Source organism: Acomys minous (genome assembly GCF_964271855.1).
Source record: "Acomys minous genome assembly, chromosome: 6".
NCBI lineage: Eukaryota > Metazoa > Chordata > Mammalia > Rodentia > Muridae > Acomys > Acomys minous.
Window position 1 is genome coordinate 70,062,788 of NC_140487.1, and position 15,533 is coordinate 70,078,320.

The following is a 15,533-nucleotide window of genomic DNA, read 5'->3' on the forward strand; positions in this document are numbered from 1 at the left end:
CATTGTCACGCACAGTGAGTTCTGCCTGACTGCCCTCCCACAAACCCTTAAATCCCACGTAGCACCCTCTATGCCCTCCAATTTTTGACATAACTCAAACTCTTAGAATAAGCGAGCAATGCTAACCTCTATGCAGACTTGATTATTTTCTTTCTGATTTGTGTTTAGCTCTTAGAAATCACGCTAACTTTATTTAGGGACTCAGTTCATGCTGAGATTGGAAGCCTGCCACCCCCCACCCCACCCAGGGCCTTTTAGAAGTGTGGGTATTCCCGGAATCTCACAGCGGGGCGCACAGTTCTAAAGTGACTGGGGCTAGGTGTGTATGCACGGTGTTAAGGGAGCTCCTGTAAGCTGGCTGAAGGAGAAAACTGTTCTCGTAACAAGGCACAGGCTGTCAGTTCCAGACAAGTGGTGTTTAGCAGCCCGCTGGCCCTTGGCCCACTCTCCAGACCTGTGGAATGTGCTCTGTCTGGACTCCCAGCCAGCCAGGCCCTGACTTGGAGAGCGCTGAAGCCCCCTCTCCCAGCCCCCTCTCCCAGCCCTTGGCCCATGCCTCTGCCACAAGGAGGAATCTTTTTAGAAAACTGGGTTTCACCCTAGGCCATCCCCTCATTCCAGAGGCTGCCCACTTAGCTGTAGAGGCCCGTTTTCTTTCTTTCTTTCTTTCTTTCTTTCTTTCTTTCTTTCTTTCTTCTCCTTCTCCTCCTCCTCCTCCTCCTCCTTCTTCTTCTTCTTCTCCTCTCTCTCTCTCTCTCTCTCTCTCTCTCTCTCTCTCTCTCTCTCTTTCCTTCCCCTTAGGGTTTCTTCATTATATGGGCTTTACTCAGAATATAAAGCATAAGACAAAGTTCATAAGCATTTATACAGAACTTTGACTGTGATATAGCACCCCAGTCTCATGTTAAAAGTTGAGAAGCTGGAGAGATGGCTCAGCTGTGGAGAGCGGTGAGTGGACCCAGGTGCGGCCCCAAGCTCCCACATGGCAGTCTACAAACTGGAGTTGCAGATGGTTGTGTGTGGGTACTAGGAACCAAACCTGGCTCCTCTAAAAGAGCAGCAAGCGCTCTTAATCATGAAGCCATCTCTCCATCCCTCTTTAAGGTTTTGTTGTTGTTGTTGTTGTTTTACTGAAAAAGATCAAACCTGAGGGAAGTCACAGGGCAACAGGGCCAGGAGGTAAAGACATCTGGCCAGGCCGAGCCTGACAACCTGAGTGTGAGTCCTCGGATACACACGGTGGAAGAGAACTGGCTCGTCCTCCAATCTTTATAAGTGCACCATGCACACATGTGCCCCAACCCTCACATAAATAAATAGGAGTATCATAAAATTAAAAACAAACAAACAAACAAAAGCCCACCGCAGCAAAGATACAGGTCTTTCAACTACATTCTCCCGTTGCTAGTGTTTATCACATTAGCTTATCTGTGTGTCTTTTCTACGTATGTGTCTAGAGTTCTATTTTTTTTATGTTAAATAAAATTTTTTTTGAGAACTTCATACATGAAAACCATGTCTACATCACTTCTGCCCCTGTAGGCTTTGTTTTTTTTTTTTTTTTTTTTACAAACCTACTTTATTTGGAGTTCTTTAATGCCATAAACCTCCCTTCCAACCCACCTACCCTAGACAGGAGAGAAGAGAGGTTAATGGGGACAGGAGAAGCAGAGCTTTTGAGACTCAGTTCCTTGGGCGAATTCCACTCTTCGTCATCAGGATCCCAGCAGACCAGTTAAACAGGAAACCAGAAATTCAGAGAAAGTGACTGCAGCTACAGCAGCTGGAACCCGGAGCAGCAGCCGGAACCTGGAACTTCAAAGTTTTCTCTGAAGCATTTCTCTCTAGGAGCATCTTGAAGTCATGAACAGCCACGCTTCTTCTGGTTTGGGGCATATGTATGTGTGTGTGTGTGTGTGTGTGTGTGTGTGTGTGTGTGTGTGTGTGTGTGTGTATCCTCTCAGAGTCTGTACCAGGATGTTTATCAGCTGGCAAAGACTATGACCCCCACATGAAACAGTTCCCCTTCTATCGGACAAACATCACGCGCCCTCTTACAACTGTGTTTCCAGTGGACAAACATCACACACCCTCACACAAAGCCTGTTTCGCATCCTACACTTGGGCTCAAAACAAAGACATGTTTACATCCACTCCATGCCCCTCTCTCCCACCTCCAACTCGTTCCATATCTACTTTTCCAAATTTATGATGTATTCTTTACTTATTGCTGTTACACACATAGGCATAGCCTACTGAGGATATTTACAGTGGCTTGGATGTACTTTTGTTCAGGGCTGAGCATGTGAGACTGGATAAGCTTTTCTTCTCTGAAGGGAACTGGTTCTTCTCTCGTCCGCCATTGTCAGCTATAGCTGTTCATCTAGGGGTAGGACCTTGTGAAATTCCCCCAACCCCACTGGCATTGTCAACTGCTGCTGTCGTTATGTAGGTCTTATTTAGGCAGCCGTATTGCTGAGACTTCACCATCCCTGTCATGTGCTGGGGACGCTAGCTAGCAGCAGTGTCCTGGGCTTCCTGCTTTTATAATCTTATCTCCATTTCTGTGACTTTTCCCTGAGCCTTAGGTACAGGGATTATGCTAAAGATGCATAATCGGGGTTGTGGGTATTTGGAGGATGCTTGTATGATGTTTGTTTGTTTGTTTGTTTGTTTGTTTTGCTTACTGGCCCCGTGAAAGCGTATTGAGATATGACATCCCACTCCAGAATACTTAGTGTCTTTGAAGATCCAAGACATTTCCCTAAATGATCTCAAGTAAAAGTCATATTGCTTGCTCTGTTTGTCTCTGTCTCTCTCTCCCCTCCCCCATCTCTCCTCACCCCTCATTCCCCACATAGGTGCCTGAACTTACCTCTAGACTTAAGAATGCACCTTTCTCTCTTCCTCTGAGCCATCTCCTTCCTCCTAGAGATCTCCAGCCCACCCTGTTTTTCTCAACTTGTGAAAAAAAAAAGTCATATTGCCCAAAAAGGTTTACTCTGTTTACTCTTTATGTCTATGTTCAAACTGCCCCAGTTGTCCCCAAAATGCCCTTTGTGGCTGCTTCTTGTTTGACTACCTGCGTGAACCAAATATTCCTAGCATGATTTGCAGGCTGATATTATGGCGTTTTCATCTTCAGCCAGGAGACATTTTCCTTTGCTCCTCTGAAGACTGATCCTGCTCGGTTCCAGACTGCACCACCCTGCCCCTTCTGACCACACAGTGGCCGGACTCGATGCTTGTTGGCTCATTGGTTTTTATTTACTTTTTTTTTTCCTTGCCTTTTCCCCTTTCCTCCTTTGCTTACTTTCATTCTTTTTTCTGGCTCTTTCCTCCTCCCTCTTTTCACTAGCTTATAATGCACACGGACTTATATGTCATTATATGCTGAAAAGAGTGAGATGTCAGTTCTTGTCCAGGGAGACATCATCAGTGGAAGGCGGGAGGGTATCTGGTGTGCCAAGACAAGGGTAGAAGCAGTACCGTGATGTATTGGGAAAACGTAGGCCTTCTTAAAGTCATATGAACATGTTAGACTAGCAGGTCTTTACTGAGTGCTTTGTATGAGTGTATTGTATGATCTCGGGAAAGTTACTTAACTCCGTGTGCTCTTCTCCCACAATGGAAGACCCATAAAAATCTCTTGCAGTGCTGTGTTAAAGATTAGGAAAAAAGGATCTGGGCATGTTGGCACATGCCTGTAATCCCAGCACTCAGGGAGGCAGAGGCAGATGGATCTCTGAATTCAAGGCCAGCCAGGTCTACAAAGTGCGTTCAGGACAGCCAGGGCTACATAGAGAAACCCTGTCTCAAAGAACAAACAAACAAACAGATTAGGAAAAATACACTCCAGAACAAAGATCCTGGCGTACAGCTGGTGCTCAGTATGGTGACCATTAGGTATTAACATGATGTCTCAGCCAGGGGTTTGGTCCAGCAAAGTCCCAGGTGAATAGTTGGCAGTTTATGCAGGTGGCCAAAATGAGACTGACCTTTGGGGGTGGAGCTTAGGGCAGGCTGCTGGATAGGATGGAAATCTGAAAGGCAGGAGCTCATCTCAGAAGCAGACACTGCAGCTCAGCTCCCATCAGGAAGCATGGGGCTTGGCATCTGGAGTACACTCTAAGTCTCAGAACCAACTGTCCCATTGGGTTCCAGTGAATGGCTAGGGTGACTAGCTATTAGGGGCGTCTCTTGTTTGAGCCTCACACTGGGAATGAAGTGGGGAGGCAGGGAGCTGCTGTGGGAGGAGGCTGGCTCTCAAACAAAGACTGGCATTGATTTCCTTTTTAGAACTGGGGGTGACAAGATAGCCATGCTTATCCTCCAGAGGGGCTCTTCTTCCTACGTCTTTGGGCTAGTGCTAGACAGCTAACACTCGGTTGTTGATGAACTCAGAGCCAAACTCCTGAGCTTGGTCTAAAATTATCTGAATTTGCCTCTGTCAGCTCAGACTGCAGGCGCAAAGCCTCATGGATGATATGGTTGAATCAGTAGTCCTGGAGGTTGAAGGTCCAAGGTCAGCCTGCTGGTGTAGTGTGGCTTTAGCGAGAGCTACCTTCTGGCTTGCATGTGACTTCTTGCAATGTCCTCACAGGACAGGCAGAGGGAAGGAGGGAGGGGGGAAATGAAAGAGGGTAAGGAGAACATGCTGAACGTGCTCGATGGTCTCTTTTCCCCTCTTTTTTTTTGTTCTATTTTGTTTTGTTTTGTTTTGTTTTTTGAGACAAGGTTTCTCTGTGTAGCCTTGGCTGTCCTGGACTCGCTTGTAGACCAGGCTGGCTTCGAACTCAGAGAGAGCCACCTGCCTCTGCTGGGATTACAGGTGTGCACCATCGTGCCTGGCTCTGGTCCCTTCTTAGAAGAGGATTAACCTGTCATGAGGACCCTGGGCTTCATGACGTTACCTAACACAAGCACCGCCCATTTAAATAGCATCACATTGCAGGCTAGAGTTTCAACGTCCAAGTCCTCTCCTTCCATGCCTACCCCCCCCCCTTTTTCCATGCCTATCTCCCTTCTCTCTCTCTCTCTCTCTCTCTCTCTCTCTCTCTCTCTCTCTCTCTCTCTCTCTCACACACACACACACACACACACACACACACACACACACACATATACCCCTCACCCATCCCCACCCCACCCATCTCTCTCTCTCTCTCTCTCTCTCTCTCTCTCTCTCACACACACACACACACCCCTTCCATGCCTACCCCCTTCTCTCTCTCTCTCTCTCTCTCTCTCTCTCTCTCTCTCTCTCTCTCTCTCACACACACACACACACACACACACCCCTTCCATGCCTACCCCCTTCTCTCTCTCTCTCTCTCTCTCTCTCTCTCTCTCTCTCTCTCTCTCACACACACACACACACCCCTTCCATGCCTACCCCCTTCTCTCTCTCTCTCTTTCTCTCTCTCTCTCTCTCTCTCACACACACACACACACACACACCTTCCATGCCTACCCCCTTCTCTCTCTCTCTCTCTCTCTCTCTCTCTCTCTCTCTCTCTCTCTCTCACACACACACACACACACACACACACACACACACCCCTTCCATGCCTACCCCCTCCCACACACACACTTGGAAATCTACATCTAATGGAAACATTGCCTTGATGTGTGCATCTCATGTGGGATGTGGAGGCAGGGGCATGATACAGAACTACAGTTCTGCCAAAATGTCCTTTGCGGGGGATTTCACGAGAGCCTCCACATGCATGGGGCCTTTCTTTCTGCCTCTTAAACGTTCCCATTTACACTATTTCTTATTCCAGACATGAACCTGAAGGGAAAATGTTATTGCGTATTCTCTGAAAAACCTCCAAATTGAACTTTTTATGGCCCCAAAGTAAAACTTTCTCCCAGTTCTCTTCAATAGAGTCCATTGTTCCAACTCTCCCTCTTCCCACTGAGCCATGGCTAAAATCAACACTTGCTTCTTAAGTGTCAGAGCCCCCCTATGCCTAGCACTCCAAGAGTTCTTTGTGGGCAGCATTTGCTTTTGTTTTTGTTACCTGCTTTCTGAAAGAGCATCCCGTTATCACCGAAGCTTATCTGAACATAGCTTTAGAGAAGTATTTAAGCAAGTCATATAATCCAAACACCATACAATGGGTAGATTATATAGCATTATCCATTAGGATATAATATCAGATGCAGCCAATTCTAATCCTTCCCGTTTCTGGGAGAATTTCATGGCTGATCACACATGGTCCTCTTTTCTCTGGCCAACGTTGTATGTCACCGTCCTACCAGTGCCTGCTCTTCTAAGTCCCTCATCCTGTTGGTGACTGTCAAGTCTCTGTCTTCGATGACAAGTGGTTCCTCCTGTGTACTCCACAGACGAAAGGCAGCAGTGAGGACCTGTTAGAAAGGCAGAACCTTGGGCCTCTCCACAGACCTAGGGAGTTGGAAACTCTAGGGTGAGACACAGTGTCTGTGTCTTAGTGAGCGTCTCAGTGGGGACTCCGATGCACCCCGATGGTTAAGGTTCCCTGCATCAGAGTGCAGAGTCTGTAGATCTTAGTCTCCTTATTGACTACGCTGTCACAAGGAACAGCGTTTTGTTTTGGTCACCCTTGGACATTAAACCAGTTTAAGTAGAGTGAGATATTAAGTGGCAATCTCCCCGGCTTGATTCAATTTAGACGAGAGCTTATGGTTTGTGCCAATGGGCTGCAGATGGTGGTGGCATTTGCTTGGGCACTTAGGGCTTTATTCTTTTTTTTTTTTTTTTTTTGGTTTTTCGAGACAGGGTCTCTCTGTGTAGCCTTGGCTGTCCTAGACTCACTTTGTAGACCAGGCTGGCCTCGAACTCACAGCGATCCGCCTGCCTCTGCCTCCCAAGTGCTGAGATTAAAGGCGTGCGCCACCACTGCCCGGCTAGGGCTTTATTCTTCTTCAGTCATCATGCATGCCAACCGTGCTACATCTTAGAGGAGTCACTGGTAGATTTGACACCACTGGTCTTTGAAAGGTGACGTAAGGAAACAGTTTAGAAGACGTACTAGCACTGACGCAGTCACTCATGGACTCTCTGGGCATTTTAATATTAGTGATATCCAGAATCTCAACAGGGGTTCCCAAGCCTCAAAATCAAGGGCTTTGTTATTGCCTCGATTTAAGTATTCTATGGGAGAAATCGAATGCCTAATTTAGTAGCATTCCTTATGTTTCTATCTTGTTTTATTTTTTTTAATTTTTTTTTTTTTTAGCTTTCGTTTTTCTATCTTACAAGGAATTTAAGTAGATTTATGCATAGATGTGGGTGTGCCTTGTGTTTAAATGGCAAAAGGAAGGCAGACAGACTGAATTTGCTCATTGGAAAAATGTCAGTTATCTGAGGAAAGAGTGGTGTGGGCGTTGGGGCCCAGTTCCCTGTCTTGCCCTTTGATATCTGGCTTTGGGGTGGTTGCTTTCAGAGCGCCAGGGTAGGAGTCCTTTCCTTATCTAACTCACTTCCCTAGTAGGTTAATCTCTTAACAGACGTAGATTTTGGTCAGTACCGGTTTGTAACTCTCTGTAATCTAAAGAAAAGGGTAGACTGTATGGAATTTGCAAGTCATGATTCCAGGAAACTCAGTGTTGAATTTCCTTTCCTATTTCATCAGCTCCTTTCCTGCCCCCCAGGGTTGGACTGCTAGGGCAGGGACAGGGATCAAGTGAGGTGGGTGGGGGTTGCTGTACAAAGCCTCTTCATGAGTGACCCGTGTTTTGTTTGTTTTGTTGGTTGGTTGTTTTGGTTTTTTGAGACAGGGTTCCTCTGCGCAGCCTTGGCTGTCCTGGAACTCACTCTGGAGACCAGGCTGGCCTCAAACTCACAGAGATCCGCCTGCCTCTGCCTTCCCTGAAGGCTGGGATTACAGGTGTGTGCCGTCACGGCCAGCTGACCTTCTTTATGAAGTGGCTTAAAATTTGGTAAGTCAGGAGCCTGAGTGCTTCCCTCTGCACTGATGACATGAAAAGTCAGCACACAGGAAAATATTTCCCTGTCGGAATACATGGCTGATCGGGCTTGTGCTGGGAGCCAGCGATGTGCTGCTGGGTAAAGTGAGGTGCTTTTTTTTTCTATTATTTTATTTTTAATTTTTATGTTTTACATATGTTACATCCTGACCACAGTTTCCTTACCTCCACTCCTTCTAGACCCACTCCTCCTCCATTTCCCTTCAAGGGAAGGAAAAAAAAAAAAATAAGAGCAGGCCTGCCAGGGATATCAATGGAACATGCCATAACAAATTACAATAAGACTAGACACAACCTATATATCAAGGCTGGATGAGGCAACCCAGTAGGAAGAGAAAGGTCCCCGGTGTAGACAAACAAGTCAGAGACATACCCTCTCCCGCTGATTAGGGGTACCATAGAACATTAAACTATAAAACCATAATGTATATACAGAGGCCTAGCTCAGACCCACACAGGCTGTCTCTGTGAGCCCCTGCGAGTCTCACTGAGGTGACCCTGTGGACCTCTTCTCCTGGTGTCCTACACCAAGGCAGCCATTCGTTACCGTGGTGACTTTAAAGGGATGAGAGGTCTGTTGGGAGCTTTGAGGAAGCATGCTTGCAGAACACAGGTTGTGATGACTTCTTCTTCTCACGCCATCACTTGGTAATTCTGATTTCTCTCTTTGTGTTCGAAGAACTACGCCAAGCATATGCCTACCCTAAGCACCGAGAAAATAGTTTAAAAAAAGAAGGACGGACAATGGAAGATGTAAGCATTTCTATTTAACAGAAATATATCAAAGGGCTGGGGAGATCATTTAGTGAAGTGTGGCCTTTCAAGTATCAGGATCTGAGTTTGATTTCCAGAATATACATTAAAAAAAAAAAGCCACGCCAAGTTCCAGGCCAATGAGAGACCTTGTTTCATAAAAGAAGGTATGCGGTTCCTAATAACAACACCTGAAGTTGTTCGTTTCTCTCTCTCTCTCTCTCTCTCTCTCTCTCTCTCTCTCTCACACACACACACACACACATATGGGTGTGTGCTGCTTAATTATTAACTAATAAAATTAACCAAGCCGTGTATGGCCACAGAATCCCTCTCTGCATAGGGAGGAGGGCTTCAAGAGGAACAGGGCGAACTTGGGCGAATTTCATGTCTGGATATTCCAGTACAAATATGGTTTATGAAGGCTGACATTAGGAGAAAAATTTAAACTTGGTTCATACAAGAGAGAGAGAGAGAGAGAGAGAGAGAGAGAGAGAGAGAAAAGAAAACATAATCAAAAGAGATGGCAGAGGCGGGGTAGTAATGACACCAAAGATTTGTCTGGAAAATAAAATTTTCCAATAAGCTTAGAATTCCGAGTGTGCCGCCTGAAGATGGAGGGGTTGGCGTTTGCTCTAGGACGGCTATGGGAGGAGTTTGGGCTGAGTGCTTGGAGCAGTGAAGGCAGGGAGGAGGGGCCTGGGAACAGCAGGTGTGGGTGCAGTCCTGATCTATGAAGAGCAAGGGCTTGACATTAGCAGCTGGAAAACACATAGAACTGATTGCTAAGCAGGCCTATGCTGCCAGATTGCGGTGCTGAGGTTGGTAGGGGGTGGGTGGAGTTAGTTCATCCAGAGAGGGTAGAGCCCCACCAAGTGCTGCAGGAGTCGGAGGGTGGAGGGTGGGGTGAGAGGTGTTAAAAATGAACACGGCCAGAGGAGGACACGCCCACCATTCTGGCCCTTTCATAAGGAGGTAGGTTGGGGGAATATCTGGGTATTGGGATGCATGAGATAAAGAAGGGAGGAGCCATCTTCATGAAGATCCAGGGGACCCAAAAAGCTGAGAAGGGCTGCCCTGAATATCATGTTAGATTTCCATCTTCGATCTCACTTTGCCTGACTTGGGAGGGCATCTGCCATTCCAGCATGGTTGCAGCAAGGTGGGAGGCAGAGGCGAGGGAAGCAGACCAGCTAGCGGGCTAGCTAGCTAGCCTGGAGTGTGCAGTACAGAAACAGCAAAGCCTGCCATAGAAACAAGCAGAGAGCTGACCTCCACACATGCACCTTTATGCATGGGTTTGCACACACACACACACACACACACACACACACACACACACACACACACAGATACAACTTTTAAAACAATCTAAAAGCTTCAATTCCTTAGGGACCACCAACCCCTTAGGGAAAGGGGGAGGGTATCCAGGTATAGAAATGGGAGGGAGGCCTAGTGGCTATCAGGAGCATGTGTGTGCGAGCTGGGCACACTGCAGGTGGCACAGTTCTCTCGTATTCTCTCTCCATGCCGACCTATCTGTGTGTATATGCGTGCGCATATGTATATTTGGTTTTATTTATTTGTGGTCACTGTCTTTCAAGCTTGCATTTTCACAACCAGTTTTTATAAGCACAGCGCTCATTATTCGTTAGGGGCAGTATTACACAATGTAAAATTTAACAACCGTGTAATCAGACATCTGCTGGTTTAAACTCTAGCTCCTGCACATTCCAGGGGCGTGGTAACCCAAGTCTTGGTTTACTGCGGTACAAAATGGGTCCGATCATATTTCCCTAATGAGGTCATTGTGAGAATTCACAGTAAATTTACAATATATATTCTTAGATATTAAAAGCACCCAGTGAAACGTTTTTTACTGTTGTTTTGTTTAAGGCTTATCATGAGAATGTCAAGTGTGAGCCCTTATAAAAGCCAGGGAAAGGGAACATGGAAGGAAGAGTGGACCTCTTGAGACATCACAGGAAGACCCTGAAAGCAAGAAGTTACGGAGGGATGTATTTTATCACTGTGTTTTGTGCTGTGCCTAGAAGCCAGTAATGAACTCACTCTGTGCTTTCTAGATAGTGCGTTTATTTTCCTCACTGGACGGCAAGGATACGGTTCACCCAGAATAATTTAATTTGGATTTTATGATGATTTTCATTACCCTGCTTCGCAGTGTTTGAGAAAGTATTGGTTTTGTTCCCCGTCTTTGAAGAGTTGAATGTTATTCACATATGTATGGCTTTTTTTTCTTTTTCCTGGCACGACAAATCATATCACGTCTAGCTTAAAACAACTGTAAGTAATTTAACCCGAGATTTTGGACCAGTGTCTTGGACTGGGCTCACTCAGAGGCACTGGTCTTTTGCTGGTCTCAGCTGGGTCCTCACGTTAGCCAGCTGTTGGTGGCAGCCAGCTGTGCTTCTTGGGGTCAGTTGGCTATCAGGTTATCAGCTTGGAAGATGAAGGCAGGGAGTGCAGAGTTGGCCTCTCATCACCCAACAGACTAGCTCTGGCTTGTTCCGAGGGCAGCTCCGGCTTCTGAGACAAAGATTGGAAATGCCAATCCTACTGCTGGGCTTGGTGGCACGTGCCTTTAATCCCAGCACTCGGGAGACAGAGGCAGGTGGGTCGCTGTGAGTTCGAGGCCAGCCTGGTCTACAAAGCGGGTCCAGGACAGCCACGGCTACACAGAGAAACCCTGTCTCGGAAAAAAAAAGAAAAAGAAAAAAAAAAAAAGGAAATGCCAATCCTTTGGGAGCCTGGATTCAGGAGTGGGATGGTGATATTTCTACTGTGCATCTCAAAAGGTCATCCCAGACTTACGGAGCAGTGGGTGTGCATCTCCCTCTTTTGAGGGACAGCAACAAAGTATAAGTCTATCTTTGTGTAATCCTTTCTTCCAACAGGGATTCTGCAGACCTATTGACATGCCAATTGAAGGCCCTTGAAGTCCATGATTGTTTTGGCTGTTGCTTTGATCACGGTCTCTGTGGTATCTTCTACTGTAGTTTAGTCCTTTTTGTTTTATGCATTGGTTTCATGGTTTGGATCTTAAATGTTGCTCACATGGTTTAGTTCTTAGCCTGCATTACTGGGAAGGGATAGATTGCTTAGGATGTGGGACCTAGGAGAGAGAGAGAGAGAGAGAGAGAGAGAGAGAGAGAGAGAGAGAGAGAGAGAGAGAGAGAGCATGCCCTTGAACAGGGATATTAGAGTCCCAGAACTCCTCCCTTCTCTCTCCTAGCTGCCTTGAGGTCAGTGGCTTCCTCCACCATATGCTTGCCTTGTGGTATGTTGCCTTGTGGTGTGTTGCCTTGTGGTGTGTTGCCTTGTGGTGTATTGCCTTGCCACTGGCCTAAAAGCAGCAGGGCCAAGAGGCCATGTTCGGTGTAAAACCTTTGGAACCCTGAGCCAAGATAAAGCCCCTTCTTTAGTTGATTATCACAGGTATTTTTGTCATACAAATTGAGGTCTAAGAAAATAGGCGTTCTGAAGACTAGAAAGAATTCTTAAGATGTTCATATCCCATCCATTAGAGTGTGATCTCAAATTTGATAAGTGCTGGAGAATTGGGTCTCACCCCAATGACCTTTCCAGGATATCCACCCTGACAAGATGCACTTTCGTGCACTTGAGTGGTGGCCAGGAAGAGCAGAGGGGTCAGCTGGGTGACCTCTCTGGAGGTGGCCCAGCTTCTCTGGCTTAAGAGCAGCTTAGTCAATATCTTCGATGGAGAAGATGTGGCAGGAGTAAACAGTGCATTGCAGTAATGCTGGGCAGGCGAACGAGTTCCTTGAATATGGCTATCTTAAGCTCTCTTTATCCATCAGATGAGCTTAAGCCTTTGGGTTGGCTTGAAGTAGCCAAGGATTCATTTTCTGACTCTGGAGGGAGGAGAAATTCTGCTTGTTTTCTCCAGACACAAGATTTTGAATCTGTATCAGTTACTGCTCTGCTGCTGTGATAAAACACATGGCCACAGCAACTTATGGAAGAGTTTACGTGAGCTTATGGTTACAGAGGATTAGAGGCCATGATGGCACAGACAGGGATCAGAAGGATTACCTCCTGACCTCTTGAACCACAAACATCAATGAGAGAGAGAGAGAGAGAGAGAGAGAGAGAGAGAGAGAGAGAGAGAGAGAGACGGACAGACAGAGAGAGAGAGACGGACAGACAGAGAGAGAGAGACGGACAGACAGAGAGAGAGAGACAAAGAGACATACACACACACACACAGAGAGAGAGAGAGAGAGAGAGAGAGAGAGAGAGAGAGAGAGAGAGAGAGCACAGAAATTGCAAGTAGAATAAGACCTTGAGCTCTCAAAGCTCTCTCCCAAGTGACACACATCTTCCCTCAAGACCATATTTCCTAACCTTTCCAAAACAGCGCCACCAACTAGAGACCAAAAGTGTTCAAATACCTAAGACTACGGGGCACATTTCTCATTCAAACCACTACAGAGGCTCGAGGCTTAGTGTTGAGGCCCCACACTTGACAGGGGTTATCTCTAACATGTATCTTATCTTAGAATTCTAGTTCATGTGAGACCATTGTATCCGTTCTGTTTCTCATTGCTGTGACGAAATACCCAAGAAAAGTAACATAAGGAAGGGTTTGTTTGGATTTACCATACCAGGAGATACGGTCCTTCATGGTGGGGAGTTCTTGGTGGCAGGAGTCGGAGGTGGTGACACACTAGGTCCAGTCAGGAAACAAAGGACAGTGATTGCTCAGTGCTCAGCATGCTTTGTCCTGTTTAGTCAGTGCAGGCCCCCAGCCTGGGAGATCATGCTGTCACAGCTAGGGTAGGTCTGTCTACTCAATTAACAGTGTAGAAAACCCCTCCCTGTTCAGAAGCCTCTATCTTATAGGAGGTAGATCCTAGAATCCTAGCCCTGGGGTGGCTATTGATGGTTAGTACAAATCAGCAGTTCTCACCCTGTGGGTCACCATCCCTTTCACAGGGGTCACCTAAGACCATTGGGAGTATCAGATATGTATCTTACAATTCATAACAGTAGCAAAATTACCATTATGAGGTAGCAATGAAAATAATTTTATGGTTGGGAATCACCACAACACAAGATACTATATTAAAGAGTCACAGCATTAAGAAGGTTGAGAACCACTGTTAAGCTTAACACGAAACTTAGAATGAACTTAAGCAAAAGTTTGGTACTTGTATCTTTGGTCTTCTGAGTTCCTGGGGGGGATTCTCAGTTACCTCCTGACTCACTAACTAAGCTTGGTCTTCATTAAGGCTCCACTGCTAGGTCTTGCACGGCAAGCAACGATGTCTACTTCCCTTGGCGACTGTGGAGGTTTGCAATAGTGACTATTTAGGAAAAACTAATCTAAAGAGTGACTTGAGTCAGTTTAGTGGATCCTCAGGACTTCAGGGTACCAAGTATGGCAGAGGAAGAGGAAGAGGTCCTACTGTGTGCCTGTTTCTTCGTCAGGACCAGATAGTCGGCTACCCTAAGTTGCAAATAAATATTTAAAGCACACACTCATCTGATGTGTTTTTGATGACTGCTCTGTTTATGCCTTGGCAGTGGGCAGAGATGCATGTCGCTTGCTTATCGTATGTCCCCAGCTTTCTTCCCAGTGTGTTGCCTGCGAAAGCTTGTGAGATGTGTAAATTGAAATGGAGAGGGTAGGAGTTACAGGGGTTTCAGAACTAATCTTCATTTTCTTTCTTTTTTTTAAAAAAATGAGATTTATATATTATGTATACAGTGCTCTGCCTGCATGTTCACCTGCAGACCAGAAGAGGGCATCAGATCTCATTATAGATGGTTGCGAGCCACCATGTGGTTGCTGGGAATTGAACTCAGGACCTCTGAAAGATCAGTCAGTGCTCTTAACCTCTGAGCCATCCCTCCAGCCCTAATCTTCATTTTCTTAAAAACAAACAAACAAACAAACAAACAAAATCTCCACATTCCTTTGAGCTTAAAGATTCATTACTAGTTGAGGCCCTGGTCTGGTCATTTCAATTGGAAACTACCTCCCACCCCCCACCACACACACACACACACACACACACACACACACACACACACACACACACACTCACTCACTCACGGAAAGGTGACTCTGGGGTTATAAAAGCAGGCAGTGCTGCGGGTGGCCAGGATGTGGCACAGAAGGGCAAGGACAACAATAGGGTCATGGCATTCATTAATTTATCTAGCATTTATTTGCCTTCCGCCCTGGCCAGCATTCTACCCTAAGGCTCTCTCATGATAAAGCCGTGGGTAACATGATCCGTGGCCACGCCCACGAAGAAGAGGACGTGGGCAGAAATGCACGAACTAATGACTAACCAGAGAAGGAAAGGTGAGTCTGGGGAAGCTGTTGGGTGCACAGTGTCATGAATAGGGAAAGGCTGTGTTGTGAAAGACAGAAGTTTTGCAGGAGGAGAAATGAGGAAAACCATTCCAGGATGTGTCCAAGGCAGGGAGATTTGGTAACCTCTGAATGTCTCCATCTGGCCAGACTGGAGTACAGTGGAGGGCCAGGAAGAAACGGAGACAAAGCTTTATGTCAGGAGGACTCAGGCATGAAACACACACACACACACACACACACACACACACACACACACACACACACACACACACACACACACTCCACTTGTAGAAAAGCCTGGATTTGACACAGTTACTCTTCATCACTGCTGCTATTCAGTCCTGACTCTTCCCTGCATGAGACATCTTTTTTCCCCCTAGAAAAGGTGAGCACGTCAGCCTAACATGAGGATGATCCTACCTGTCCTACAGTGCGT

At 46.4% G+C, this 15,533-nt stretch overlaps 1 protein-coding gene and 1 long non-coding RNA gene across 3 annotated transcripts in view; both read left to right on the forward strand.

The window, feature by feature from the left end:
- The window catches only part of CREB3L2 (cAMP responsive element binding protein 3 like 2), a 128,277-nt gene that overhangs the window by 29,197 nt on the left and 83,547 nt on the right, over window positions 1-15,533 (forward strand). The gene's annotated exons all lie outside the window — the stretch shown is intronic.
- LOC311599450 lies at window positions 7,734-10,971 on the forward strand. The gene is made up of 2 exons (XR_014779896.1): window positions 7,734-8,730; window positions 10,627-10,971. It is a non-coding gene; the product is annotated as an uncharacterized lncRNA (long non-coding RNA).